Source organism: Salmo salar, chromosome 08 (genome assembly GCF_965601325.2).
Source record: "Salmo salar chromosome 08, fSalSal1, whole genome shotgun sequence".
In the NCBI taxonomy this organism is placed as follows: Eukaryota; Metazoa; Chordata; class Actinopteri; order Salmoniformes; family Salmonidae; genus Salmo; species Salmo salar.
The window spans coordinates 525,955-547,282 of NC_138298.1; the positions used below are offsets into that span (position 1 = coordinate 525,955).

The 21,328-nt window shown below is 43.6% G+C and overlaps 54 non-coding genes and 1 pseudogene across 54 annotated transcripts; all 55 read left to right on the top strand.

The window, feature by feature from the left end:
* Nucleotides 1-77: 77 nt before the first annotated feature.
* Nucleotides 78-196, top strand: LOC145885797 (5S ribosomal RNA). Its single transcript, XR_014397381.1, has one exon. It is a non-coding gene; the product is annotated as a 5S ribosomal RNA (ribosomal RNA).
* Nucleotides 197-605: 409 nt separating this feature from the next.
* On the top strand, nt 606-724 carry LOC145885810 (5S ribosomal RNA). The gene has a single exon (XR_014397394.1). It is a non-coding gene; the product is annotated as a 5S ribosomal RNA (ribosomal RNA).
* Nucleotides 725-863: 139 nt separating this feature from the next.
* LOC145885821 (5S ribosomal RNA) lies at nt 864-982 on the top strand. Its single transcript, XR_014397405.1, has one exon. It is a non-coding gene; the product is annotated as a 5S ribosomal RNA (ribosomal RNA).
* A 139-nt stretch (nt 983-1,121) lies between these two features.
* Nucleotides 1,122-1,240, top strand: LOC145885832 (5S ribosomal RNA). The gene has a single exon (XR_014397416.1). It is a non-coding gene; the product is annotated as a 5S ribosomal RNA (ribosomal RNA).
* A 409-nt stretch (nt 1,241-1,649) lies between these two features.
* LOC145885843 (5S ribosomal RNA) lies at nt 1,650-1,768 on the top strand. Its single transcript, XR_014397427.1, has one exon. It is a non-coding gene; the product is annotated as a 5S ribosomal RNA (ribosomal RNA).
* A 139-nt stretch (nt 1,769-1,907) lies between these two features.
* LOC145884149 (5S ribosomal RNA) lies at nt 1,908-2,026 on the top strand. Its single transcript, XR_014395728.1, has one exon. It is a non-coding gene; the product is annotated as a 5S ribosomal RNA (ribosomal RNA).
* Nucleotides 2,027-2,165: 139 nt separating this feature from the next.
* Nucleotides 2,166-2,284, top strand: LOC145885854 (5S ribosomal RNA). The gene has a single exon (XR_014397438.1). It is a non-coding gene; the product is annotated as a 5S ribosomal RNA (ribosomal RNA).
* Nucleotides 2,285-2,693: 409 nt separating this feature from the next.
* Nucleotides 2,694-2,812, top strand: LOC145885866 (5S ribosomal RNA). The gene has a single exon (XR_014397449.1). It is a non-coding gene; the product is annotated as a 5S ribosomal RNA (ribosomal RNA).
* Nucleotides 2,813-2,951: 139 nt separating this feature from the next.
* LOC145885877 (5S ribosomal RNA) lies at nt 2,952-3,070 on the top strand. The gene has a single exon (XR_014397461.1). It is a non-coding gene; the product is annotated as a 5S ribosomal RNA (ribosomal RNA).
* A 409-nt stretch (nt 3,071-3,479) lies between these two features.
* Nucleotides 3,480-3,598, top strand: LOC145885887 (5S ribosomal RNA). Its single transcript, XR_014397471.1, has one exon. It is a non-coding gene; the product is annotated as a 5S ribosomal RNA (ribosomal RNA).
* Nucleotides 3,599-3,737: 139 nt separating this feature from the next.
* LOC145885898 (5S ribosomal RNA) lies at nt 3,738-3,856 on the top strand. The gene has a single exon (XR_014397482.1). It is a non-coding gene; the product is annotated as a 5S ribosomal RNA (ribosomal RNA).
* A 139-nt stretch (nt 3,857-3,995) lies between these two features.
* Nucleotides 3,996-4,114, top strand: LOC145886608 (5S ribosomal RNA). Its single transcript, XR_014398193.1, has one exon. It is a non-coding gene; the product is annotated as a 5S ribosomal RNA (ribosomal RNA).
* Nucleotides 4,115-4,523: 409 nt separating this feature from the next.
* On the top strand, nt 4,524-4,632 carry LOC145853439 (uncharacterized; annotated as a pseudogene).
* Nucleotides 4,633-4,771: 139 nt separating this feature from the next.
* Nucleotides 4,772-4,890, top strand: LOC145882720 (5S ribosomal RNA). Its single transcript, XR_014394288.1, has one exon. It is a non-coding gene; the product is annotated as a 5S ribosomal RNA (ribosomal RNA).
* A 409-nt stretch (nt 4,891-5,299) lies between these two features.
* Nucleotides 5,300-5,418, top strand: LOC145885909 (5S ribosomal RNA). Its single transcript, XR_014397493.1, has one exon. It is a non-coding gene; the product is annotated as a 5S ribosomal RNA (ribosomal RNA).
* A 139-nt stretch (nt 5,419-5,557) lies between these two features.
* LOC145882033 (5S ribosomal RNA) lies at nt 5,558-5,676 on the top strand. The gene has a single exon (XR_014393600.1). It is a non-coding gene; the product is annotated as a 5S ribosomal RNA (ribosomal RNA).
* Nucleotides 5,677-5,815: 139 nt separating this feature from the next.
* Nucleotides 5,816-5,934, top strand: LOC145885921 (5S ribosomal RNA). The gene has a single exon (XR_014397505.1). It is a non-coding gene; the product is annotated as a 5S ribosomal RNA (ribosomal RNA).
* Nucleotides 5,935-6,343: 409 nt separating this feature from the next.
* Nucleotides 6,344-6,462, top strand: LOC145885932 (5S ribosomal RNA). Its single transcript, XR_014397516.1, has one exon. It is a non-coding gene; the product is annotated as a 5S ribosomal RNA (ribosomal RNA).
* Nucleotides 6,463-6,601: 139 nt separating this feature from the next.
* On the top strand, nt 6,602-6,720 carry LOC145886190 (5S ribosomal RNA). The gene has a single exon (XR_014397774.1). It is a non-coding gene; the product is annotated as a 5S ribosomal RNA (ribosomal RNA).
* A 139-nt stretch (nt 6,721-6,859) lies between these two features.
* On the top strand, nt 6,860-6,978 carry LOC145885943 (5S ribosomal RNA). Its single transcript, XR_014397527.1, has one exon. It is a non-coding gene; the product is annotated as a 5S ribosomal RNA (ribosomal RNA).
* A 409-nt stretch (nt 6,979-7,387) lies between these two features.
* Nucleotides 7,388-7,506, top strand: LOC145885954 (5S ribosomal RNA). Its single transcript, XR_014397538.1, has one exon. It is a non-coding gene; the product is annotated as a 5S ribosomal RNA (ribosomal RNA).
* Nucleotides 7,507-7,915: 409 nt separating this feature from the next.
* LOC145885965 (5S ribosomal RNA) lies at nt 7,916-8,034 on the top strand. Its single transcript, XR_014397549.1, has one exon. It is a non-coding gene; the product is annotated as a 5S ribosomal RNA (ribosomal RNA).
* A 139-nt stretch (nt 8,035-8,173) lies between these two features.
* LOC145885976 (5S ribosomal RNA) lies at nt 8,174-8,292 on the top strand. Its single transcript, XR_014397560.1, has one exon. It is a non-coding gene; the product is annotated as a 5S ribosomal RNA (ribosomal RNA).
* A 139-nt stretch (nt 8,293-8,431) lies between these two features.
* LOC145883945 (5S ribosomal RNA) lies at nt 8,432-8,550 on the top strand. Its single transcript, XR_014395522.1, has one exon. It is a non-coding gene; the product is annotated as a 5S ribosomal RNA (ribosomal RNA).
* A 409-nt stretch (nt 8,551-8,959) lies between these two features.
* On the top strand, nt 8,960-9,078 carry LOC145885987 (5S ribosomal RNA). The gene has a single exon (XR_014397571.1). It is a non-coding gene; the product is annotated as a 5S ribosomal RNA (ribosomal RNA).
* Nucleotides 9,079-9,217: 139 nt separating this feature from the next.
* Nucleotides 9,218-9,336, top strand: LOC145885729 (5S ribosomal RNA). Its single transcript, XR_014397313.1, has one exon. It is a non-coding gene; the product is annotated as a 5S ribosomal RNA (ribosomal RNA).
* A 139-nt stretch (nt 9,337-9,475) lies between these two features.
* LOC145885999 (5S ribosomal RNA) lies at nt 9,476-9,594 on the top strand. Its single transcript, XR_014397583.1, has one exon. It is a non-coding gene; the product is annotated as a 5S ribosomal RNA (ribosomal RNA).
* A 409-nt stretch (nt 9,595-10,003) lies between these two features.
* Nucleotides 10,004-10,122, top strand: LOC145886009 (5S ribosomal RNA). The gene has a single exon (XR_014397593.1). It is a non-coding gene; the product is annotated as a 5S ribosomal RNA (ribosomal RNA).
* A 409-nt stretch (nt 10,123-10,531) lies between these two features.
* Nucleotides 10,532-10,650, top strand: LOC145886020 (5S ribosomal RNA). Its single transcript, XR_014397604.1, has one exon. It is a non-coding gene; the product is annotated as a 5S ribosomal RNA (ribosomal RNA).
* Nucleotides 10,651-10,789: 139 nt separating this feature from the next.
* On the top strand, nt 10,790-10,908 carry LOC145886032 (5S ribosomal RNA). Its single transcript, XR_014397616.1, has one exon. It is a non-coding gene; the product is annotated as a 5S ribosomal RNA (ribosomal RNA).
* A 139-nt stretch (nt 10,909-11,047) lies between these two features.
* On the top strand, nt 11,048-11,166 carry LOC145886043 (5S ribosomal RNA). Its single transcript, XR_014397627.1, has one exon. It is a non-coding gene; the product is annotated as a 5S ribosomal RNA (ribosomal RNA).
* Nucleotides 11,167-11,305: 139 nt separating this feature from the next.
* On the top strand, nt 11,306-11,424 carry LOC145886054 (5S ribosomal RNA). The gene has a single exon (XR_014397638.1). It is a non-coding gene; the product is annotated as a 5S ribosomal RNA (ribosomal RNA).
* A 409-nt stretch (nt 11,425-11,833) lies between these two features.
* On the top strand, nt 11,834-11,952 carry LOC145886065 (5S ribosomal RNA). The gene has a single exon (XR_014397649.1). It is a non-coding gene; the product is annotated as a 5S ribosomal RNA (ribosomal RNA).
* A 139-nt stretch (nt 11,953-12,091) lies between these two features.
* Nucleotides 12,092-12,210, top strand: LOC145886076 (5S ribosomal RNA). Its single transcript, XR_014397660.1, has one exon. It is a non-coding gene; the product is annotated as a 5S ribosomal RNA (ribosomal RNA).
* Nucleotides 12,211-12,619: 409 nt separating this feature from the next.
* Nucleotides 12,620-12,738, top strand: LOC145886087 (5S ribosomal RNA). Its single transcript, XR_014397671.1, has one exon. It is a non-coding gene; the product is annotated as a 5S ribosomal RNA (ribosomal RNA).
* A 139-nt stretch (nt 12,739-12,877) lies between these two features.
* LOC145886098 (5S ribosomal RNA) lies at nt 12,878-12,996 on the top strand. The gene has a single exon (XR_014397682.1). It is a non-coding gene; the product is annotated as a 5S ribosomal RNA (ribosomal RNA).
* A 409-nt stretch (nt 12,997-13,405) lies between these two features.
* LOC145886109 (5S ribosomal RNA) lies at nt 13,406-13,524 on the top strand. The gene has a single exon (XR_014397693.1). It is a non-coding gene; the product is annotated as a 5S ribosomal RNA (ribosomal RNA).
* Nucleotides 13,525-13,663: 139 nt separating this feature from the next.
* LOC145886120 (5S ribosomal RNA) lies at nt 13,664-13,782 on the top strand. The gene has a single exon (XR_014397704.1). It is a non-coding gene; the product is annotated as a 5S ribosomal RNA (ribosomal RNA).
* Nucleotides 13,783-13,921: 139 nt separating this feature from the next.
* Nucleotides 13,922-14,040, top strand: LOC145883946 (5S ribosomal RNA). The gene has a single exon (XR_014395523.1). It is a non-coding gene; the product is annotated as a 5S ribosomal RNA (ribosomal RNA).
* A 409-nt stretch (nt 14,041-14,449) lies between these two features.
* On the top strand, nt 14,450-14,568 carry LOC145886131 (5S ribosomal RNA). The gene has a single exon (XR_014397715.1). It is a non-coding gene; the product is annotated as a 5S ribosomal RNA (ribosomal RNA).
* A 139-nt stretch (nt 14,569-14,707) lies between these two features.
* Nucleotides 14,708-14,826, top strand: LOC145885731 (5S ribosomal RNA). The gene has a single exon (XR_014397315.1). It is a non-coding gene; the product is annotated as a 5S ribosomal RNA (ribosomal RNA).
* A 139-nt stretch (nt 14,827-14,965) lies between these two features.
* LOC145886143 (5S ribosomal RNA) lies at nt 14,966-15,084 on the top strand. Its single transcript, XR_014397727.1, has one exon. It is a non-coding gene; the product is annotated as a 5S ribosomal RNA (ribosomal RNA).
* A 409-nt stretch (nt 15,085-15,493) lies between these two features.
* Nucleotides 15,494-15,612, top strand: LOC145886154 (5S ribosomal RNA). Its single transcript, XR_014397738.1, has one exon. It is a non-coding gene; the product is annotated as a 5S ribosomal RNA (ribosomal RNA).
* Nucleotides 15,613-16,021: 409 nt separating this feature from the next.
* On the top strand, nt 16,022-16,140 carry LOC145886165 (5S ribosomal RNA). Its single transcript, XR_014397749.1, has one exon. It is a non-coding gene; the product is annotated as a 5S ribosomal RNA (ribosomal RNA).
* Nucleotides 16,141-16,279: 139 nt separating this feature from the next.
* On the top strand, nt 16,280-16,398 carry LOC145886176 (5S ribosomal RNA). The gene has a single exon (XR_014397760.1). It is a non-coding gene; the product is annotated as a 5S ribosomal RNA (ribosomal RNA).
* Nucleotides 16,399-16,537: 139 nt separating this feature from the next.
* Nucleotides 16,538-16,656, top strand: LOC145886187 (5S ribosomal RNA). The gene has a single exon (XR_014397771.1). It is a non-coding gene; the product is annotated as a 5S ribosomal RNA (ribosomal RNA).
* A 409-nt stretch (nt 16,657-17,065) lies between these two features.
* On the top strand, nt 17,066-17,184 carry LOC145886197 (5S ribosomal RNA). Its single transcript, XR_014397781.1, has one exon. It is a non-coding gene; the product is annotated as a 5S ribosomal RNA (ribosomal RNA).
* A 139-nt stretch (nt 17,185-17,323) lies between these two features.
* Nucleotides 17,324-17,442, top strand: LOC145886208 (5S ribosomal RNA). The gene has a single exon (XR_014397792.1). It is a non-coding gene; the product is annotated as a 5S ribosomal RNA (ribosomal RNA).
* A 139-nt stretch (nt 17,443-17,581) lies between these two features.
* Nucleotides 17,582-17,700, top strand: LOC145886219 (5S ribosomal RNA). The gene has a single exon (XR_014397803.1). It is a non-coding gene; the product is annotated as a 5S ribosomal RNA (ribosomal RNA).
* Nucleotides 17,701-17,839: 139 nt separating this feature from the next.
* Nucleotides 17,840-17,958, top strand: LOC145886230 (5S ribosomal RNA). Its single transcript, XR_014397814.1, has one exon. It is a non-coding gene; the product is annotated as a 5S ribosomal RNA (ribosomal RNA).
* Nucleotides 17,959-18,367: 409 nt separating this feature from the next.
* LOC145886241 (5S ribosomal RNA) lies at nt 18,368-18,486 on the top strand. The gene has a single exon (XR_014397825.1). It is a non-coding gene; the product is annotated as a 5S ribosomal RNA (ribosomal RNA).
* Nucleotides 18,487-18,625: 139 nt separating this feature from the next.
* On the top strand, nt 18,626-18,744 carry LOC145886253 (5S ribosomal RNA). The gene has a single exon (XR_014397837.1). It is a non-coding gene; the product is annotated as a 5S ribosomal RNA (ribosomal RNA).
* A 139-nt stretch (nt 18,745-18,883) lies between these two features.
* On the top strand, nt 18,884-19,002 carry LOC123734946 (5S ribosomal RNA). The gene has a single exon (XR_006765131.2). It is a non-coding gene; the product is annotated as a 5S ribosomal RNA (ribosomal RNA).
* A 139-nt stretch (nt 19,003-19,141) lies between these two features.
* Nucleotides 19,142-19,260, top strand: LOC123734788 (5S ribosomal RNA). Its single transcript, XR_006764973.2, has one exon. It is a non-coding gene; the product is annotated as a 5S ribosomal RNA (ribosomal RNA).
* A 409-nt stretch (nt 19,261-19,669) lies between these two features.
* On the top strand, nt 19,670-19,788 carry LOC145886272 (5S ribosomal RNA). Its single transcript, XR_014397856.1, has one exon. It is a non-coding gene; the product is annotated as a 5S ribosomal RNA (ribosomal RNA).
* Nucleotides 19,789-21,328: the final 1,540 nt, after the last annotated feature.

Here is a 21,328-nt window from a genome sequence, read left to right on the forward strand (position 1 = left end):
TTAATGATGAATTGACTAAATGTCTGTTTTATCAGACTCACTTTGACTATATATGTTGTAGCAAGAGATTGTATCTCGCTTACGGCCATACCAGCCTGGGTACGCCCGATCTCGTCTGATCTCGGAAGCTAAGCAGGGTCGGGCCTGGTTAGTACTTGGATGGGAGACCGCCTGGGAATACCAGGTGCTGTAAGCATTTTGTCCACGAGGGTGTGCCCCTGCACTATTTCATCAGCAACACTGCCTTGTAGTAAGCATTTAATGATGAATTGACTAAATGCAGCTTCCTGCCTTTTTAATAGGATCATATTTCCTTGTGTTTTCAATTAGCATCTGCCTTGTATTTATAAGACAAACAAGAATATTGTTGCTGAATGCAGCTTGTGTGTGCTTTGTGCTCCTTTGCCCTGTTCAAATGATGAAAGGAAATAAAGTTTGTATTTTATCCAACTACCTGTGCTAAAAAGTGATGGGAACAGTGTTTGTAATTTCTTCTACTTTTTCAGTGACACAAAGTTCAAGCTGCTTATCTAATTGGTGAAAATGCAATGTCTGGTTATCACACTCACTTTGACTATATATGTTGTAGCAAGAGATTGTTTCTCGCTTACGGCCATACCAGCCTGGGTACGCCCGATCTCGTCTGATCTCGGAAGCTAAGCAGGGTCGGGCCTGGTTAGTACTTGGATGGGAGACCGCCTGGGAATACCAGGTGCTGTAAGCATTTTGTCCACGAGGGTGTGCTCTTGCACTATTTCATCAGCAACACTGCCTTGTATTAAGCATTTAATGATGAATTGACTAAATGTCTGTTTTATCAGACTCACTTTGACTATATATGTTGTAGCAAGAGATTGTATCTCGCTTACGGCCATACCAGCCTGGGTACGCCCGATCTCGTCTGATCTCGGAAGCTAAGCAGGGTCGGGCCTGGTTAGTACTTGGATGGGAGACCGCCTGGGAATACCAGGTGCTGTAAGCATTTTGTCCACGAGGGTGTGCTCTTGCACTATTTCATCAGCAACACTGCCTTGTATTAAGCATTTAATGATGAATTGACTAAATGTCTGTTTTATCAGACTCACTTTGACTATATATGTTGTAGCAAGAGATTGTTTCTCGCTTACGGCCATACCAGCCTGGGTACGCCCGATCTCGTCTGATCTCGGAAGCTAAGCAGGGTCGGGCCTGGTTAGTACTTGGATGGGAGACCGCCTGGGAATACCAGGTGCTGTAAGCATTTTGTCCACGAGGGTGTGCCCCTGCACTATTTCATCAGCAACACTGCCTTGTAGTAAGCATTTAATGATGAATTGACTAAATGCAGCTTCCTGCCTTTTTAATAGGATCAAATTTCCTTGTGTTTTCAATTAGCATCTGCCTTGTATTTATAAGACAAACAAGAATATTGTTGCTGAATGCAGCTTGTGTGTGCTTTGTGCTCCTTTGCCCTGTTCAAATGATGAAAGGAAATAAAGTTTGTATTTTATCCAACTACCTGTGCTAAAAAGTGATGGGAACAGTGTTTGTAATTTCTTCTACTTTTTCAGTGACACAAAGTTCAAGCTGCTTATCTAATTGGTGAAAATGCAATGTCTGGTTATCACACTCACTTTGACTATATATGTTGTAGCAAGAGATGGTTTCTCGCTTACGGCCATACCAGCCTGGGTACGCCCGATCTCGTCTGATCTCGGAAGCTAAGCAGGGTCGGGCCTGGTTAGTACTTGGATGGGAGACCGCCTGGGAATACCAGGTGCTGTAAGCATTTTGTCCACGAGGGTGTGCTCTTGCACTATTTCATCAGCAACACTGCCTTGTATTAAGCATTTAATGATGAATTGACTAAATGTCTGTTTTATCAGACTCACTTTGACTATATATGTTGTAGCAAGAGATTGTATCTCGCTTACGGCCATACCAGCCTGGGTACGCCCGATCTCGTCTGATCTCGAAAGCTAAGCAGGGTCGGGCCTGGTTAGTACTTGGATGGGAGACCGCCTGGGAATACCAGGTGCTGTAAGCATTTTGTCCACGAGGGTGTGCTCTTGCACTATTTCATCAGCAACACTGCCTTGTATTAAGCATTTAATGATGAATTGACTAAATGTCTGTTTTATCAGACTCACTTTGACTATATATGTTGTAGCAAGAGATTGTTTCTCGCTTACGGCCATACCAGCCTGGGTACGCCCGATCTCGTCTGATCTCGGAAGCTAAGCAGGGTCGGGCCTGGTTAGTACTTGGATGGGAGACCGCCTGGGAATACCAGGTGCTGTAAGCATTTTGTCCACGAGGGTGTGCCCCTGCACTATTTCATCAGCAACACTGCCTTGTAGTAAGCATTTAATGATGAATTGACTAAATGCAGCTTCCTGCCTTTTTAATAGGATCAAATTTCCTTGTGTTTTCAATTAGCATCTGCCTTGTATTTATAAGACAAACAAGAATATTGTTGCTGAATGCAGCTTGTGTGTGCTTTGTGCTCCTTTGCCCTGTTCAAATGATGAAAGGAAATAAAGTTTGTATTTTATCCAACTACCTGTGGTAAAAAGTGATGGGAACAGTGTTTGTAATTTCTTCTACTTTTTCAGTGACACAAAGTTCAAGCTGCTTATCTAATTGGTGAAAATGCAATGTCTGTTTATCACACTCACATTGACTATATATGTTGTAGCAAGAGATTGTGTCTCGCTTACGGCCATACCAGCCTGGGTACGCCCGATCTCGTCTGATCTCGGAAGCTAAGCAGGGTCGGGCCTGGTTAGTACTTGGATGGGAGACCGCCTGGGAATACCAGGTGCTGTAAGCATTTTGTCCACGAGGGTGTGCTCTTGCACTATTTCATCAGCAACACTGCCTTGTATTAAGCATTTAATGATGAATTGACTAAATGTCTGTTTTATCAGACTCACTTTGACTATATATGTTGTAGCAAGAGATTGTTTCTCGCTTACGGCCATACCAGCCTGGGTACGCCCGATCTCGTCTGATCTCGGAAGCTAAGCAGGGTCGGGCCTGGTTAGTACTTGGATGGGAGACCGCCTGGGAATACCAGGTGCTGTAAGCATTTTGTCCACGAGGGTGTGCCCCTGCACTATTTCATCAGCAACACTGCCTTGTAGTAAGCATTTAATGATGAATTGACTAAATGCAGCTTCCTGCCTTTTTAATAGGATCATATTTCCTTGTGTTTTCAATTAGCATCTGCCTTGTATTTATAAGACAAACAAGAATATTGTTGCTGAATGCAGCTTGTGTGTGCTTTGTGCTCCTTTGCCCTGTTCAAATGATGAAAGGAAATAAAGTTTGTATTTTATCCAACTACCTGTGGTAAAAAGTGATGGGAACAGTGTTTGTAATTTCTTCTACTTTTTCAGTGACACAAAGTTCAAGCTGCTTATCTAATTGGTGAAAATGCAATGTCTGTTTATCACACTCACTTTGACTATATATGTTGTAGCAAGAGATTGTGTCTCGCTTACGGCCATACCAGCCTGGGTACGCCCGATCTCGTCTGATCTCGGAAGCTAAGCAGGGTCGGGCCTGGTTAGTACTTGGATGGGAGACCGCCTGGGAATACCAGGTGCTGTAAGCATTTTGTCCACGAGGGTGTGCTCTTGCACTATTTCATCAGCAACACTGCCTTGTATTAAGCATTTAATGATGAATTGACTAAATGTCTGTTTTATCAGACTCACTTTGACTATATATGTTGTAGCAAGAGATTGTTTCTCGCTTACGGCCATACCAGCCTGGGTACGCCCGATCTCGTCTGATCTCGGAAGCTAAGCAGGGTCGGGCCTGGTTAGTACTTGGATGGGAGACCGCCTGGGAATACCAGGTGCTGTAAGCATTTTGTCCACGAGGGTGTGCTCTTGCACTATTTCATCAGCAACACTGCCTTGTATTAAGCATTTAATGATGAATTGACTAAATGTCTGTTTTATCAGACTCACTTTGACTATATATGTTGTAGCAAGAGATTGTATCTCGCTTACGGCCATACCAGCCTGGGTACGCCCGATCTCGTCTGATCTCGGAAGCTAAGCAGGGTCGGGACTGGTTAGTACTTGGATGGGAGACCGCCTGGGAATACCAGGTGCTGTAAGCATTTTGTCCACGAGGGTGTGCCCCTGCACTATTTCATCAGCAACACTGCCTTGTAGTAAGCATTTAATGATGAATTGACTAAATGCAGCTTCCTGCCTTTTTAATAGGATCAAATTTCCTTGTGTTTTCAATTAGCATCTGCCTTGTATTTATAAGACAAACAAGAATATTGTTGCTGAATGCAGCTTGTGTGTGCTTTGTGCTCCTTTGCCCTGTTCAAATGATGAAAGGAAATAAAGTTTGTATTTTATCCAACTACCTGTGGTAAAAAGTGATGGGAACAGTGTTTGTAATTTCTTCTACTTTTTCAGTGACACAAAGTTCAAGCTGCTTATCTAATTGGTGAAAATGCAATGGCTGTTTATCACACTCACATTGACTATATATGTTGTAGCAAGAGATTGTGTCTCGCTTACGGCCATACCAGCCTGGGTACGTCTGATCTCGGAAGCTAAGCAGGGTCGGGCCTGGTTAGTACTTGGATGGGAGACCGCCTGGGAATACCAGGTGCTGTAAGCATTTTGTCCACGAGGGTGTGCTCTTGCACTATTTCATCAGCAACACTGCCTTGTATTAAGCATTTAATGATGAATTGACTAAATGTCTGTTTTATCAGACTCACTTTGACTATATATGTTGTAGCAAGAGATTGTTTCTCGCTTACGGCCATACCAGCCTGGGTACGCCCGATCTCGTCTGAATTCGGAAGCTAAGCAGGGTCGGGCCTGGTTAGTACTTGGATGGGAGACCGCCTGGGAATACCAGGTGCTGTAAGCATTTTGTCCACGAGGGTGTGCTCTTGCACTATTTCATCAGCAACACTGCCTTGTAGTAAGCATTTAATGATGAATTGACTAAATGCAGCTTCCTGCCTTTTTAATAGGATCATATTTCCTTGTGTTTTCAATTAGCATCTGCCTTGTATTTATAAGACAAACAAGAATATTGTTGCTGAATGCAGCTTGTGTGTGCTTTGTGCTCCTTTGCCCTGTTCAAATGATGAAAGGAAATAAAGTTTGTATTTTATCCAACTACCTGTGCTAAAAAGTGATGGGAACAGTGTTTGTAATTTCTTCTACTTTTTCAGTGACACAAAGTTCAAGCTGCTTATCTAATTGGTGAAAATGCAATGTCTGGTTATCACACTCACTTTGACTATATATGTTGTAGCAAGAGATTGTTTCTCGCTTACGGCCATACCAGCCTGGGTACGCCCGATCTCGTCTGATCTCGGAAGCTAAGCAGGGTCGGGCCTGGTTAGTACTTGGATGGGAGACCGCCTGGGAATACCAGGTGCTGTAAGCATTTTGTCCACGAGGGTGTGCTCTTGCACTATTTCATCAGCAACACTGCCTTGTATTAAGCATTTAATGATGAATTGACTAAATGTCTGTTTTATCAGACTCACTTTGACTATATATGTTGTAGCAAGAGATTGTATCTCGCTTACGGCTATACCAGCCTGGGTACGCCCGATCTCGTCTGATCTCGGAAGCTAAGCAGGGTCGGGCCTGGTTAGTACTTGGATGGGAGACCGCCTGGGAATACCAGGTGCTGTAAGCATTTTGTCCACGAGGGTGTGCTCTTGCACTATTTCATCAGCAACACTGCCTTGTATTAAGCATTTAATGATGAATTGACTAAATGTCTGTTTTATCAGACTCACTTTGACTATATATGTTGTAGCAAGAGATTGTTTCTCGCTTACGGCCATACCAGCCTGGGTACGCCCGATCTCGTCTGATCTCGGAAGCTAAGCAGGGTCGGGCCTGGTTAGTACTTGGATGGGAGACCGCCTGGGAATACCAGGTGCTGTAAGCATTTTGTCCACGAGGGTGTGCCCCTGCACTATTTCATCAGCAACACTGCCTTGTAGTAAGCATTTAATGATGAATTGACTAAATGCAGCTTCCTGCCTTTTTAATAGGATCAAATTTCCTTGTGTTTTCAATTAGCATCTGCCTTGTATTTATAAGACAAACAAGAATATTGTTGCTGAATGCAGCTTGTGTGTGCTTTGTGCTCCTTTGCCCTGTTCAAATGATGAAAGGAAATAAAGTTTGTATTTTATCCAACTACCTGTGGTAAAAAGTGATGGGAACAGTGTTTGTAATTTCTTCTACTTTTTCAGTGACACAAAGTTCAAGCTGCTTATCTAATTGGTGAAAATGCAATGTCTGTTTATCACACTCACTTTGACTATATATGTTGTAGCAAGAGATTGTGTCTCGCTTACGGCCATACCAGCCTGGGTACGCCCGATCTCGTCTGATCTCGGAAGCTAAGCAGGGTCGGGCCTGGTTAGTACTTGGATGGGAGACCGCCTGGGAATACCAGGTGCTGTAAGCATTTTGTCCACGAGGGTGTGCTCTTGCACTATTTCATCAGCAACACTGCCTTGTATTAAGCATTTAATGATGAATTGACTAAATGTCTGTTTTATCAGACTCACTTTGACTATATATGTTGTAGCAAGAGATTGTATCTCGCTTACGGCTATACCAGCCAGGGTACGCCCGATCTCGTCTGATCTCGGAAGCTAAGCAGGGTCGGGCCTGGTTAGTACTTGGATGGGAGACCGCCTGGGAATACCAGGTGCTGTAAGCATTTTGTCCACGAGGGTGTGCTCTTGCACTATTTCATCAGCAACACTGCCTTGTATTAAGCATTTAATGATGAATTGACTAAATGTCTGTTTTATCAGACTCACTTTGACTATATATGTTGTAGCAAGAGATTGTTTCTCGCTTACGGCCATACCAGCCTGGGTACGCCCGATCTCGTCTGATCTCGGAAGCTAAGCAGGGTCGGGCCTGGTTAGTACTTGGATGGGAGACCGCCTGGGAATACCAGGTGCTGTAAGCATTTTGTCCACGAGGGTGTGCCCCTGCACTATTTCATCAGCAACACTGCCTTGTAGTAAGCATTTAATGATGAATTGACTAAATGCAGCTTCCTGCCTTTTTAATAGGATCAAATTTCCTTGTGTTTTCAATTAGCATCTGCCTTGTATTTATAAGACAAACAAGAATATTGTTGCTGAATGCAGCTTGTGTGTGCTTTGTGCTCCTTTGCCCTGTTCAAATGATGAAAGGAAATAAAGTTTGTATTTTATCCAACTACCTGTGGTAAAAAGTGATGGGAACAGTGTTTGTAATTTCTTCTACTTTTTCAGTGACACAAAGTTCAAGCTGCTTATCTAATTGGTGAAAATGCAATGTCTGTTTATCACACTCACTTTGACTATATATGTTGTAGCAAGAGATTGTTTCTCGCTTACGGCCATACCAGCCTGGGTACGCCCGATCTCGTCTGATCTCGGAAGCTAAGCAGGGTCGGGCCTGGTTAGTACTTGGATGGGAGACCGCCTGGGAATACCAGGTGCTGTAAGCATTTTGTCCACGAGGGTGTGCTCTTGCACTATTTCATCAGCAACACTGCCTTGTAGTAAGCATTTAATGATGAATTGACTAAATGCAGCTTCCTGCCTTTTTAATAGGATCATATTTCCTTGTGTTTTCAATTAGCATCTGCCTTGTATTTATAAGACAAACAAGAATATTGTTGCTGAATGCAGCTTGTGTGTGCTTTGTGCTCCTTTGCCCTGTTCAAATGATGAAAGGAAATAAAGTTTGTATTTTATCCAACTACCTGTGCTAAAAAGTGATGGGAACAGTGTTTGTAATTTCTTCTACTTTTTCAGTGACACAAAGTTCAAGCTGCTTATCTAATTGGTGAAAATGCAATGTCTGGTTATCACACTCACTTTGACTATATATGTTGTAGCAAGAGATTGTTTCTCGCTTACGGCCATACCAGCCTGGGTACGCCCGATCTCGTCTGATCTCGGAAGCTAAGCAGGGTCGGGCCTGGTTAGTACTTGGATGGGAGACCGCCTGGGAATACCAGGTGCTGTAAGCATTTTGTCCACGAGGGTGTGCTCTTGCACTATTTCATCAGCAACACTGCCTTGTATTAAGCATTTAATGATGAATTGACTAAATGTCTGTTTTATCAGACTCACTTTGACTATATATGTTGTAGCAAGAGATTGTATCTCGCTTACGGCCATACCAGCCTGGGTACGCCCGATCTCGTCTGATCTCGGAAGCTAAGCAGGGTCGGGCCTGGTTAGTACTTGGATGGGAGACCGCCTGGGAATACCAGGTGCTGTAAGCATTTTGTCCACGAGGGTGTGCTCTTGCACTATTTCATCAGCAACACTGCCTTGTATTAAGCATTTAATGATGAATTGACTAAATGTCTGTTTTATCAGACTCACTTTGACTATATATGTTGTAGCAAGAGATTGTTTCTCGCTTACGGCCATACCAGCCTGGGTACACCCGATCTCGTCTGATCTCGGAAGCTAAGCAGGGTCGGCCCTGGTTAGTACTTGGATGGGAGACCGCCTGGGAATACCAGGTGCTGTAAGCATTTTGTCCACGAGGGTGTGCCCCTGCACTATTTCATCAGCAACACTGCCTTGTAGTAAGCATTTAATGATGAATTGACTAAATGCAGCTTCCTGCCTTTTTAATAGGATCAAATTTCCTTGTGTTTTCAATTAGCATCTGCCTTGTATTTATAAGACAAACAAGAATATTGTTGCTGAATGCAGCTTGTGTGTGCTTTGTGCTCCTTTGCCCTGTTCAAATGATGAAAGGAAATAAAGTTTGTATTTTATCCAACTACCTGTGCTAAAAAGTGATGGGAACAGTGTTTGTAATTTCTTCTACTTTTTCAGTGACACAAAGTTCAAGCTGCTTATCTAATTGGTGAAAATGCAATGTCTGTTTATCACACTCACTTTGACTATATATGTTGTAGCAAGAGATTGTGTCTCGCTTACGGCCATACCAGCCTGGGTACGCCCGATCTCGTCTGATCTCGGAAGCTAAGCAGGGTCGGGCCTGGTTAGTACTTGGATGGGAGACCGCCTGGGAATACCAGGTGCTGTAAGCATTTTGTCCACGAGGGTGTGCTCTTGCACTATTTCATCAGCAACACTGCCTTGTATTAAGCATTTAATGATGAATTGACTAAATGTCTGTTTTATCAGACTCACTTTGACTATATATGTTGTAGCAAGAGATTGTATCTCGCTTACGGCTATACCAGCCTGGGTACGCCCGATCTCGTCTGATCTCGGAAGCTAAGCAGGGTCGGGCCTGGTTAGTACTTGGATGGGAGACCGCCTCGGAATACCAGGTGCTGTAAGCATTTTGTCCACGAGGGTGTGCTCTTGCACTATTTCATCAGCAACACTGCCTTGTATTAAGCGTTTAATGATGAATTGACTAAATGTCTGTTTTATCAGACTCACTTTGACTATATATGTTGTAGCAAGAGATTGTTTCTCGCTTACGGCCATACCAGCCTGGGTACGCCCGATCTCGTCTGATCTCGGAAGCTAAGCAGGGTCGGGCCTGGTTAGTACTTGGATGGGAGACCGCCTGGGAATACCAGGTGCTGTAAGCATTTTGTCCACGAGGGTGTGCCCCTGCACTATTTCATCAGCAACACTGCCTTGTAGTAAGCATTTAATGATGAATTGACTAAATGCAGCTTCCTGCCTTTTTAATAGGATCAAATTTCCTTGTGTTTTCAATTAGCATCTGCCTTGTATTTATAAGACAAACAAGAATATTGTTGCTGAATGCAGCTTGTGTGTGCTTTGTGCTCCTTTGCCCTGTTCAAATGATGAAAGGAAATAAAGTTTGTATTTTATCCAACTACCTGTGGTAAAAAGTGATGGGAACAGTGTTTGTAATTTCTTCTACTTTTTCAGTGACACAAAGTTCAAGCTGCTTATCTAATTGGTGAAAATGCAATGTCTGTTTATCACACTCACTTTGACTATATATGTTGTAGCAAGAGATTGTTTCTCGCTTACGGCCATACCAGCCTGGGTACGCCCGATCTCGTCTGATCTCGGAAGCTAAGCAGGGTCGGGCCTGGTTAGTACTTGGATGGGAGACCGCCTGGGAATACCAGGTGCTGTAAGCATTTTGTCCACGAGGGTGTGCTCTTGCACTATTTCATCAGCAACACTGCCTTGTAGTAAGCATTTAATGATGAATTGACTAAATGCAGCTTCCTGCCTTTTTAATAGGATCATATTTCCTTGTGTTTTCAATTAGCATCTGCCTTGTATTTATAAGACAAACAAGAATATTGTTGCTGAATGCAGCTTGTGTGTGCTTTGTGCTCCTTTGCCCTGTTCAAATGATGAAAGGAAATAAAGTTTGTATTTTATCCAACTACCTGTGCTAAAAAGTGATGGGAACAGTGTTTGTAATTTCTTCTACTTTTTCAGTGACACAAAGTTCAAGCTGCTTATCTAATTGGTGAAAATGCAATGTCTGGTTATCACACTCACTTTGACTATATATGTTGTAGCAAGAGATTGTTTCTCGCTTACGGCCATACCAGCCTGGGTACGCCCGATCTCGTCTGATCTCGGAAGCTAAGCAGGGTCGGGCCTGGTTAGTACTTGGATGGGAGACCGCCTGGGAATACCAGGTGCTGTAAGCATTTTGATCACGAGGGTGTGCTCTTGCACTATTTCATCAGCAACACTGCCTTGTATTAAGCATTTAATGATGAATTGACTAAATGTCTGTTTTATCAGACTCACTTTGACTATATATGTTGTAGCAAGAGATTGTTTCTCGCTTACGGCCATACCAGCCTGGGTACGCCCGATCTCGTCTGATCTCGGAAGCTAAGCAGGGTCGGGCCTGGTTAGTACTTGGATGGGAGACCGCCTGGGAATACCAGGTGCTGTAAGCATTTTGTCCACGAGGGTGTGCTCTTGCACTATTTCATCAGCAACACTGCCTTGTATTAAGCATTTAATGATGAATTGACTAAATGTCTGTTTTATCAGACTCACTTTGACTATATATGTTGTAGCAAGAGATTGTATCTCGCTTACGGCCATACCAGCCTGGGTACGCCCGATCTCGTCTGATCTCGGAAGCTAAGCAGGGTCGGGCCTGGTTAGTACTTGGATGGGAGACCGCCTGGGAATACCAGGTGCTGTAAGCATTTTGTCCACGAGGGTGTGCTCTTGCACTATTTCATCAGCAACACTGCCTTGTATTAAGCATTTAATGATGAATTGACTAAATGTCTGTTTTATCAGACTCACTTTGACTATATATGTTGTAGCAAGAGATTGTTTCTCGCTTACGGCCATACCAGCCTGGGTACGCCCGATCTCGTCTGATCTCGGAAGCTAAGCAGGGTCGGGCCTGGTTAGTACTTGGATGGGAGACCGCCTGGGAATACCAGGTGCTGTAAGCATTTTGTCCACGAGGGTGTGCCCCTGCACTATTTCATCAGCAACACTGCCTTGTAGTAAGCATTTAATGATGAATTGACTAAATGCAGCTTCCTGCCTTTTTAATAGGATCAAATTTCCTTGTGTTTTCAATTAGCATCTGCCTTGTATTTATAAGACAAACAAGAATATTGTTGCTGAATGCAGCTTGTGTGTGCTTTGTGCTCCTTTGCCCTGTTCAAATGATGAAAGGAAATAAAGTTTGTATTTTATCCAACTACCTGTGGTAAAAAGTGATGGGAACAGTGTTTGTAATTTCTTCTACTTTTTCAGTGACACAAAGTTCAAGCTGCTTATCTAATTGGTGAAAATGCAATGTCTGTTTATCACACTCACTTTGACTATATATGTTGTAGCAAGAGATTGTGTCTCGCTTACGGCCATACCAGCCTGGGTACGCCCGATCTCGTCTGATCTCGGAAGCTAAGCAGGGTCGGGCCTGGTTAGTACTTGGATGGGAGACCGCCTGGGAATACCAGGTGCTGTAAGCATTTTGTCCACGAGGGTGTGCTCTTGCACTATTTCATCAGCAACACTGCCTTGTATTAAGCATTTAATGATGAATTGACTAAATGTCTGTTTTATCAGACTCACTTTGACTATATATGTTGTAGCAAGAGATTGTTTCTCGCTTACGGCCATACCAGCCTGGGTACGCCCGATCTCGTCTGATCTCGGAAGCTAAGCAGGGTCGGGCCTGGTTAGTACTTGGATGGGAGACCGCCTGGGAATACCAGGTGCTGTAAGCATTTTGTCCACGAGGGTGTGCTCTTGCACTATTTCATCAGCAACACTGCCTTGTAGTAAGCATTTAATGATGAATTGACTAAATGCAGCTTCCTGCCTTTTTAATAGGATCATATTTCCTTGTGTTTTCAATTAGCATCTGCCTTGTATTTATAAGACAAACAAGAATATTGTTGCTGAATGCAGCTTGTGTGTGCTTTGTGCTCCTTTGCCCTGTTCAAATGATGAAAGGAAATAAAGTTTGTATTTTATCCAACTACCTGTGCTAAAAAGTGATGGGAACAGTGTTTGTAATTTCTTCTACTTTTTCAGTGACACAAAGTTCAAGCTGCTTATCTAATTGGTGAAAATGCAATGTCTGGTTATCACACTCACTTTGACTATATATGTTGTAGCAAGAGATTGTTTCTCGCTTACGGCCATACCAGCCTGGGTACGCCCGATCTCGTCTGATCTCGGAAGCTAAGCAGGGTCGGGCCTGGTTAGTACTTGGATGGGAGACCGCCTGGGAATACCAGGTGCTGTAAGCATTTTGTCCACGAGGGTGTGCTCTTGCACTATTTCATCAGCAACACTGCCTTGTATTAAGCATTTAATGATGAATTGACTAAATGTCTGTTTTATCAGACTCACTTTGACTATATATGTTGTAGCAAGAGATTGTATCTCGCTTACGGCCATACCAGCCTGGGTACGCCCGATCTCGTCTGATCTCGGAAGCTAAGCAGGGTCGGGCCTGGTTAGTACTTGGATGGGAGACCGCCTGGGAATACCAGGTGCTGTAAGCATTTTGTCCACGAGGGTGTGCCCCTGCACTATTTCATCAGCAACACTGCCTTGTAGTAAGCATTTAATGATGAATTGACTAAATGCAGCTTCCTGCCTTTTTAATAGGATCAAATTTCCTTGTGTTTTCAATTAGCATCTGCCTTGTATTTATAAGACAAACAAGAATATTGTTGCTGAATGCAGCTTGTGTGTGCTTTGTGCTCCTTTGCCCTGTTCAAATGATGAAAGGAAATAAAGTTTGTATTTTATCCAACTACCTGTGCTAAAAAGTGATGGGAACAGTGTTTGTAATTTCTTCTACTTTTTCAGTGACACAAAGTTCAAGCTGCTTATCTAATTGGTGAAAATGCAATGTCTGTTTATCACACTCACTTTGACTATATATGTTGTAGCAAGAGATTGTTTCTCGCTTACGGCCATACCAGCCTGGGTACGCCCGATCTCGTCTGATCTCGGAAGCTAAGCAGGGTCGGGCCTGGTTAGTACTTGGATGGGAGACCGCCTGGGAATACCAGGTGCTGTAAGCATTTTGTCCACGAGGGTGTGCTCTTGCACTATTTCATCAGCAACACTGCCTTGTATTAAGCATTTAATGATGAATTGACTAAATGTCTGTTTTATCAGACTCACTTTGACTATATATGTTGTAGCAAGAGATTGTATCTCGCTTACGGCCATACCAGCCTGGGTACGCCCGATCTCGTCTGATCTCGGAAGCTAAGCAGGGTCGGGCCTGGTTAGTACTTGGATGGGAGACCGCCTGGGAATACCAGGTGCTGTAAGCATTTTGTCCACGAGGGTGTGCTCTTGCACTATTTCATCAGCAACACTGCCTTGTATTAAGCATTTAATGATGAATTGACTAAATGTCTGTTTTATCAGACTCACTTTGACTATATATGTTGTAGCAAGAGATTGTTTCTCGCTTACGGCCATACCAGCCTGGGTACACCCGATCTCGTCTGATCTCGGAAGCTAAGCAGGGTCGGCCCTGGTTAGTACTTGGATGGGAGACCGCCTGGGAATACCAGGTGCTGTAAGCATTTTGTCCACGAGGGTGTGCCCCTGCACTATTTCATCAGCAACACTGCCTTGTAGTAAGCATTTAATGATGAATTGACTAAATGCAGCTTCCTGCCTTTTTAATAGGATCAAATTTCCTTGTGTTTTCAATTAGCATCTGCCTTGTATTTATAAGACAAACAAGAATATTGTTGCTGAATGCAGCTTGTGTGTGCTTTGTGCTCCTTTGCCCTGTTCAAATGATGAAAGGAAATAAAGTTTGTATTTTATCCAACTACCTGTGCTAAAAAGTGATGGGAACAGTGTTTGTAATTTCTTCTACTTTTTCAGTGACACAAAGTTCAAGCTGCTTATCTAATTGGTGAAAATGCAATGTCTGTTTATCACACTCACTTTGACTATATATGTTGTAGCAAGAGATTGTGTCTCGCTTACGGCCATACCAGCCTGGGTACGCCCGATCTCGTCTGATCTCGGAAGCTAAGCAGGGTCGGGCCTGGTTAGTACTTGGATGGGAGACCGCCTGGGAATACCAGGTGCTGTAAGCATTTTGTCCACGAGGGTGTGCTCTTGCACTATTTCATCAGCAACACTGCCTTGTATTAAGCATTTAATGATGAATTGACTAAATGTCTGTTTTATCAGACTCACTTTGACTATATATGTTGTAGCAAGAGATTGTATCTCGCTTACGGCTATACCAGCCTGGGTACGCCCGATCTCGTCTGATCTCGGAAGCTAAGCAGGGTCGGGCCTGGTTAGTACTTGGATGGGAGACCGCCTCGGAATACCAGGTGCTGTAAGCATTTTGTCCACGAGGGTGTGCTCTTGCACTATTTCATCAGCAACACTGCCTTGTATTAAGCGTTTAATGATGAATTGACTAAATGTCTGTTTTATCAGACTCACTTTGACTATATATGTTGTAGCAAGAGATTGTTTCTCGCTTACGGCCATACCAGCCTGGGTACGCCCGATCTCGTCTGATCTCGGAAGCTAAGCAGGGTCGGGCCTGGTTAGTACTTGGATGGGAGACCGCCTGGGAATACCAGGTGCTGTAAGCATTTTGTCCACGAGGGTGTGCCCCTGCACTATTTCATCAGCAACACTGCCTTGTAGTAAGCATTTAATGATGAATTGACTAAATGCAGCTTCCTGCCTTTTTAATAGGATCAAATTTCCTTGTGTTTTCAATTAGCATCTGCCTTGTATTTATAAGACAAACAAGAATATTGTTGCTGAATGCAGCTTGTGTGTGCTTTGTGCTCCTTTGCCCTGTTCAAATGATGAAAGGAAATAAAGTTTGTATTTTATCCAACTACCTGTGGTAAAAAGTGATGGGAACAGTGTTTGTAATTTCTTCTACTTTTTCAGTGACACAAAGTTCAAGCTGCTTATCTAATTGGTGAAAATGCAATGTCTGTTTATCACACTCACTTTGACTATATATGTTGTAGCAAGAGATTGTTTCTCGCTTACGGCCATACCAGCCTGGGTACGCCCGATCTCGTCTGATCTCGGAAGCTAAGCAGGGTCGGGCCTGGTTAGTACTTGGATGGGAGACCGCCTGGGAATACCAGGTGCTGTAAGCATTTTGTCCACGAGGGTGTGCTCTTGCACTATTTCATCAGCAACACTGCCTTGTAGTAAGCATTTAATGATGAATTGACTAAATGCAGCTTCCTGCCTTTTTAATAGGATCATATTTCCTTGTGTTTTCAATTAGCATCTGCCTTGTATTTATAAGACAAACAAGAATATTGTTGCTGAATGCAGCTTGTGTGTGCTTTGTGCTCCTTTGCCCTGTTCAAATGATGAAAGGAAATAAAGTTTGTATTTTATCCAACTACCTGTGCTAAAAAGTGATGGGAACAGTGTTTGTAATTTCTTCTACTTTTTCAGTGACACAAAGTTCAAGCTGCTTATCTAATTGGTGAAAATGCAATGTCTGGTTATCACACTCACTTTGACTATATATGTTGTAGCAAGAGATTGTTTCTCGCTTACGGCCATACCAGCCTGGGTACGCCCGATCTCGTCTGATCTCGGAAGCTAAGCAGGGTCGGGCCTGGTTAGTACTTGGATGGGAGACCGCCTGGGAATACCAGGTGCTGTAAGCATTTTGTCCACGAGGGTGTGCTCTTGCACTATTTCATCAGCAACACTGCCTTGTATTAAGCATTTAATGATGAATTGACTAAATGTCTGTTTTATCAGACTCACTTTGACTATATATGTTGTAGCAAGAGATTGTTTCTCGCTTACGGCCATACCAGCCTGGGTACGCCCGATCTCGTCTGATCTCGGAAGCTAAGCAGGGTCGGGCCTGGTTAGTACTTGGATGGGAGACCGCCTGGGAATACCAGGTGCTGTAAGCATTTTGTCCACGAGGGTGTGCTCTTGCACTATTTCATCAGCAACACTGCCTTGTATTAAGCATTTAATGATGAATTGACTAAATGTCTGTTTTATCAGACTCACTTTGACTATATATGTTGTAGCAAGAGATTGTTTCTCGCTTACGGCCATACCAGCCTGGGTACGCCCGATCTCGTCTGATCTCGGAAGCTAAGCAGGGTCGGGCCTGGTTAGTACTTGGATGGGAGACCGCCTGGGAATACCAGGTGCTGTAAGCATTTTGTCCACGAGGGTGTGCCCCTGCACTATTTCATCAGCAACACTGCCTTGTAGTAAGCATTTAATGATGAATTGACTAAATGCAGCTTCCTGCCTTTTTAATAGGATCAAATTTCCTTGTGTTTTCAATTAGCATCTGCCTTGTATTTATAAGACAAACAAGAATATTGTTGCTGAATGCAGCTTGTGTGTGCTTTGTGCTCCTTTGCCCTGTTCAAATGATGAAAGGAAATAAAGTTTGTATTTTATCCAACTACCTGTGGTAAAAAGTGATGGGAACAGTGTTTGTAATTTCTTCTACTTTTTCAGTGACACAAAGTTCAAGCTGCTTATCTAATTGGTGAAAATGCAATGTCTGTTTATCACACTCACTTTGACTATATATGTTGTAGCAAGAGATTGTGTCTCGCTTACGGCCATACCAGCCTGGGTACGCCCGATCTCGTCTGATCTCGGAAGCTAAGCAGGGTCGGGCCTGGTTAGTACTTGGATGGGAGACCGCCTGGGAATACCAGGTGCTGTAAGCATTTTGTCCACGAGGGTGTGCTCTTGCACTATTTCATCAGCAACACTGCCTTGTATTAAGCATTTAATGATGAATTGACTAAATGTCTGTTTTATCAGACTCACTTTGACTATATATGTTGTAGCAAGAGATTGTTTCTCGCTTACGGCCATACCAGCCTGGGTACGCCCGATCTCGTCTGATCTCGGAAGCTAAGCAGGGTCGGGCCTGGTTAGTACTTGGATGGGAGACCGCCTGGGAATACCAGGTGCTGTAAGCATTTTGTCCACGAGGGTGTGCTCTTGCACTATTTCATCAGCAACACTGCCTTGTATTAAGCATTTAATGATGAATTGACTAAATGTCTGTTTTATCAGACTCACTTTGACTATATATGTTGTAGCAAGAGATTGTATCTCGCTTACGGCCATACCAGCCTGGGTACGCCCGATCTCGTCTGATCTCGGAAGCTAAGCAGGGTCGGGCCTGGTTAGTACTTGGATGGGAGACCGCCTGGGAATACCAGGTGCTGTAAGCATTTTGTCCACGAGGGTGTGCTCTTGCACTATTTCATCAGCAACACTGCCTTGTATTAAGCATTTAATGATGAATTGACTAAATGTCTGTTTTATCAGACTCACTTTGACTATATATGTTGTAGCAAGAGATTGTTTCTCGCTTACGGCCATACCAGCCTGGGTACGCCCGATCTCGTCTGATCTCGGAAGCTAAGCAGGGTCGGGCCTGGTTAGTACTTGGATGGGAGACCGCCTGGGAATACCAGGTGCTGTAAGCATTTTGTCCACGAGGGTGTGCCCCTGCACTATTTCATCAGCAACACTGCCTTGTAGTAAGCATTTAATGATGAATTGACTAAATGCAGCTTCCTGCCTTTTTAATAGGATCAAATTTCCTTGTGTTTTCAATTAGCATCTGCCTTGTATTTATAAGACAAACAAGAATATTGTTGCTGAATGCAGCTTGTGTGTGCTTTGTGCTCCTTTGCCCTGTTCAAATGATGAAAGGAAATAAAGTTTGTATTTTATCCAACTACCTGTGGTAAAAAGTGATGGGAACAGTGTTTGTAATTTCTTCTACTTTTTCAGTGACACAAAGTTCAAGCTGCTTATCTAATTGGTGAAAATGCAATGTCTGTTTATCACACTCACTTTGACTATATATGTTGTAGCAAGAGATTGTGTCTCGCTTACGGCCATACCAGCCTGGGTACGCCCGATCTCGTCTGATCTCGGAAGCTAAGCAGGGTCGGGCCTGGTTAGTACTTGGATGGGAGACCGCCTGGGAATACCAGGTGCTGTAAGCATTTTGTCCACGAGGGTGTGCTCTTGCACTATTTCATCAGCAACACTGCCTTGTATTAAGCATTTAATGATGAATTGACTAAATGTCTGTTTTATCAGACTCACTTTGACTATATATGTTGTAGCAAGAGATTGTTTCTCGCTTACGGCCATACCAGCCTGGGTACGCCCGATCTCGTCTGATCTCGGAAGCTAAGCAGGGTCGGGCCTGGTTAGTACTTGGATGGGAGACCGCCTGGGAATACCAGGTGCTGTAAGCATTTTGTCCACGAGGGTGTGCTCTTGCACTATTTCATCAGCAACACTGCCTTGTATTAAGCATTTAATGATGAATTGACTAAATGTCTGTTTTATCAGACTCACTTTGACTATATATGTTGTAGCAAGAGATTGTATCTCGCTTACGGCCATACCAGCCTGGGTACGCCCGATCTCGTCTGATCTCGGAAGCTAAGCAGGGTCGGGCCTGGTTAGTACTTGGATGGGAGACCGCCTGGGAATACCAGGTGCTGTAAGCATTTTGTCCACGAGGGTGTGCTCTTGCACTATTTCATCAGCAACACTGCCTTGTATTAAGCATTTAATGATGAATTGACTAAATGTCTGTTTTATCAGACTCACTTTGACTATATATGTTGTAGCAAGAGATTGTTTCTCGCTTACGGCCATACCAGCCTGGGTACGCCCGATCTCGTCTGATCTCGGAAGCTAAGCAGGGTCGGGCCTGGTTAGTACTTGGATGGGAGACCGCCTGGGAATACCAGGTGCTGTAAGCGTTTTGTCCACGAGGGTGTGCCCCTGCACTATTTCATCAGCAACACTGCCTTGTAGTAAGCATTTAATGATGAATTGACTAAATGCAGCTTCCTGCCTTTTTAATAGGATCAAATTTCCTTGTGTTTTCAATTAGCATCTGCCTTGTATTTATAAGACAAACAAGAATATTGTTGCTGAATGCAGCTTGTGTGTGCTTTGTGCTCCTTTGCCCTGTTCAAATGATGAAAGGAAATAAAGTTTGTATTTTATCCAACTACCTGTGGTAAAAAGTGATGGGAACAGTGTTTGTAATTTCTTCTACTTTTTCAGTGACACAAAGTTCAAGCTGCTTATCTAATTGGTGAAAATGCAATGTCTGTTTATCACACTCACTTTGACTATATATGTTGTAGCAAGAGATTGTGTCTCGCTTACGGCCATACCAGCCTGGGTACGCCCGATCTCGTCTGATCTCGGAAGCTAAGCAGGGTCGGGCCTGGTTAGTACTTGGATGGGAGACCGCCTGGGAATACCAGGTGCTGTAAGCATTTTGTCCACGAGGGTGTGCTCTTGCACTATTTCATCAGCAACACTGCCTTGTATTAAGCATTTAATGATGAATTGACTAAATGTCTGTTTTATCAGACTCACTTTGACTATATATGTTGTAGCAAGAGATTGTTTCTCGCTTACGGCCATACCAGCCTGGGGGCGCTAATCCTTGATTGGAGAAGTGACGACAGGTGCGAGTAATTGAGCTGTGAGTGTTTGCTTGAGAGTGTTTTCTCGAGAGCTATTTTCGTTTCTTTTTTTGGTTTTTGCAATATAATTTATTGTTTTTTTATTTGGATAGTTTTTAGTTTTGTTTAGTTTTCCCCCCCTGCAGTTTTGCTGCCTGGGGGAGGTTTTTTCGCTTTCATTTTTGATTTACAATGACGGACAACATGGCAACGACAAACGGAACGGACAAAGACAACGAAAATGCGCAACGGAAGGAAAACGAAAATAAAGAAGGAATGAAATATGGCAAAGAATACACGGTGGCAATTGAGTTGGTGGGAGAAGAAAAGATGACGACGATGGAATTACTGCGAGCAATTAAGGAGATGTGTGGAGAGGTGGTGGGATGCCGAATGAAAGGCGAGAAGAAGTATGAAATTACGATGAAAAACGGAAAAGGTAAAGAACGGCTAATGGACGGTTTAAGGATAAAGGACACCAGGATTATGGCGAGAGATGTGAATGTAAATGAATTGGTGGTGTCTTTTATGAATCTCCCGGTATACATCGAAGACAAAGTTATACTGGACAAGCTGAGTAGCTGGGGAGTAACGGCCGTCTCGGAGATAAGGAGGAGAGTTTGGCCTGGAACGGAGGTGGTTGACGGAACACGGTTTTGTAAAGTTAAATTTACGGAAAAAGTAAAATCATTGCCATATTCCACAAAAATTGAGACGCTGGAAGGAGCTGAATACTTCAGGGTGATCCATGACAAGCAGGTCAGAGTTTGTCGATTGTGCATACAACCTGGGCACATAGTTAAAGATTGCCCTGAATTCAAGTGTTTCAAGTGCGGCAATCAAGGCCATTATGCGAGAGAGTGTGTCGGAGAGAAGGAAAGGAATGTTTGTGGAAGATGCAGAAAGAGATTGGCGGAGTGCAACTGTGGAGAAGTTATGACTGAAGAGGGGAGTCAAGTACTATTCGAGGAAGCAGTTGTATCATCGCAAGAAGGAGAAGAAGATGGAGGAGAGGACGTGGTGGAAGGTGGAGAGACGGAGGAAGGAAGAAGGGAGAAGAAAGAAGACCAGAAGATTAACGAAATTGGGAGCAGTATGGATTCGGAAATAAGAAGGTGGAGTTTTCAGGAGGAGAGGGGAAGTGGATTGGGGGGAAGCACGGGGGACTCACGGGTTTTGGGGGAAAGCACAGCACAAACAAGTACCTCGGGGGGTGAAGAAATGGAGAGGGTCTTAAGTTTAATGACAATAACAGAGACGGGTATGAACACGGGGAGCACAACGACTACTACACGTGAGACGGAGATGAACATTCCAGAAACGGCGGAGAACACGGGGAGCACAACGA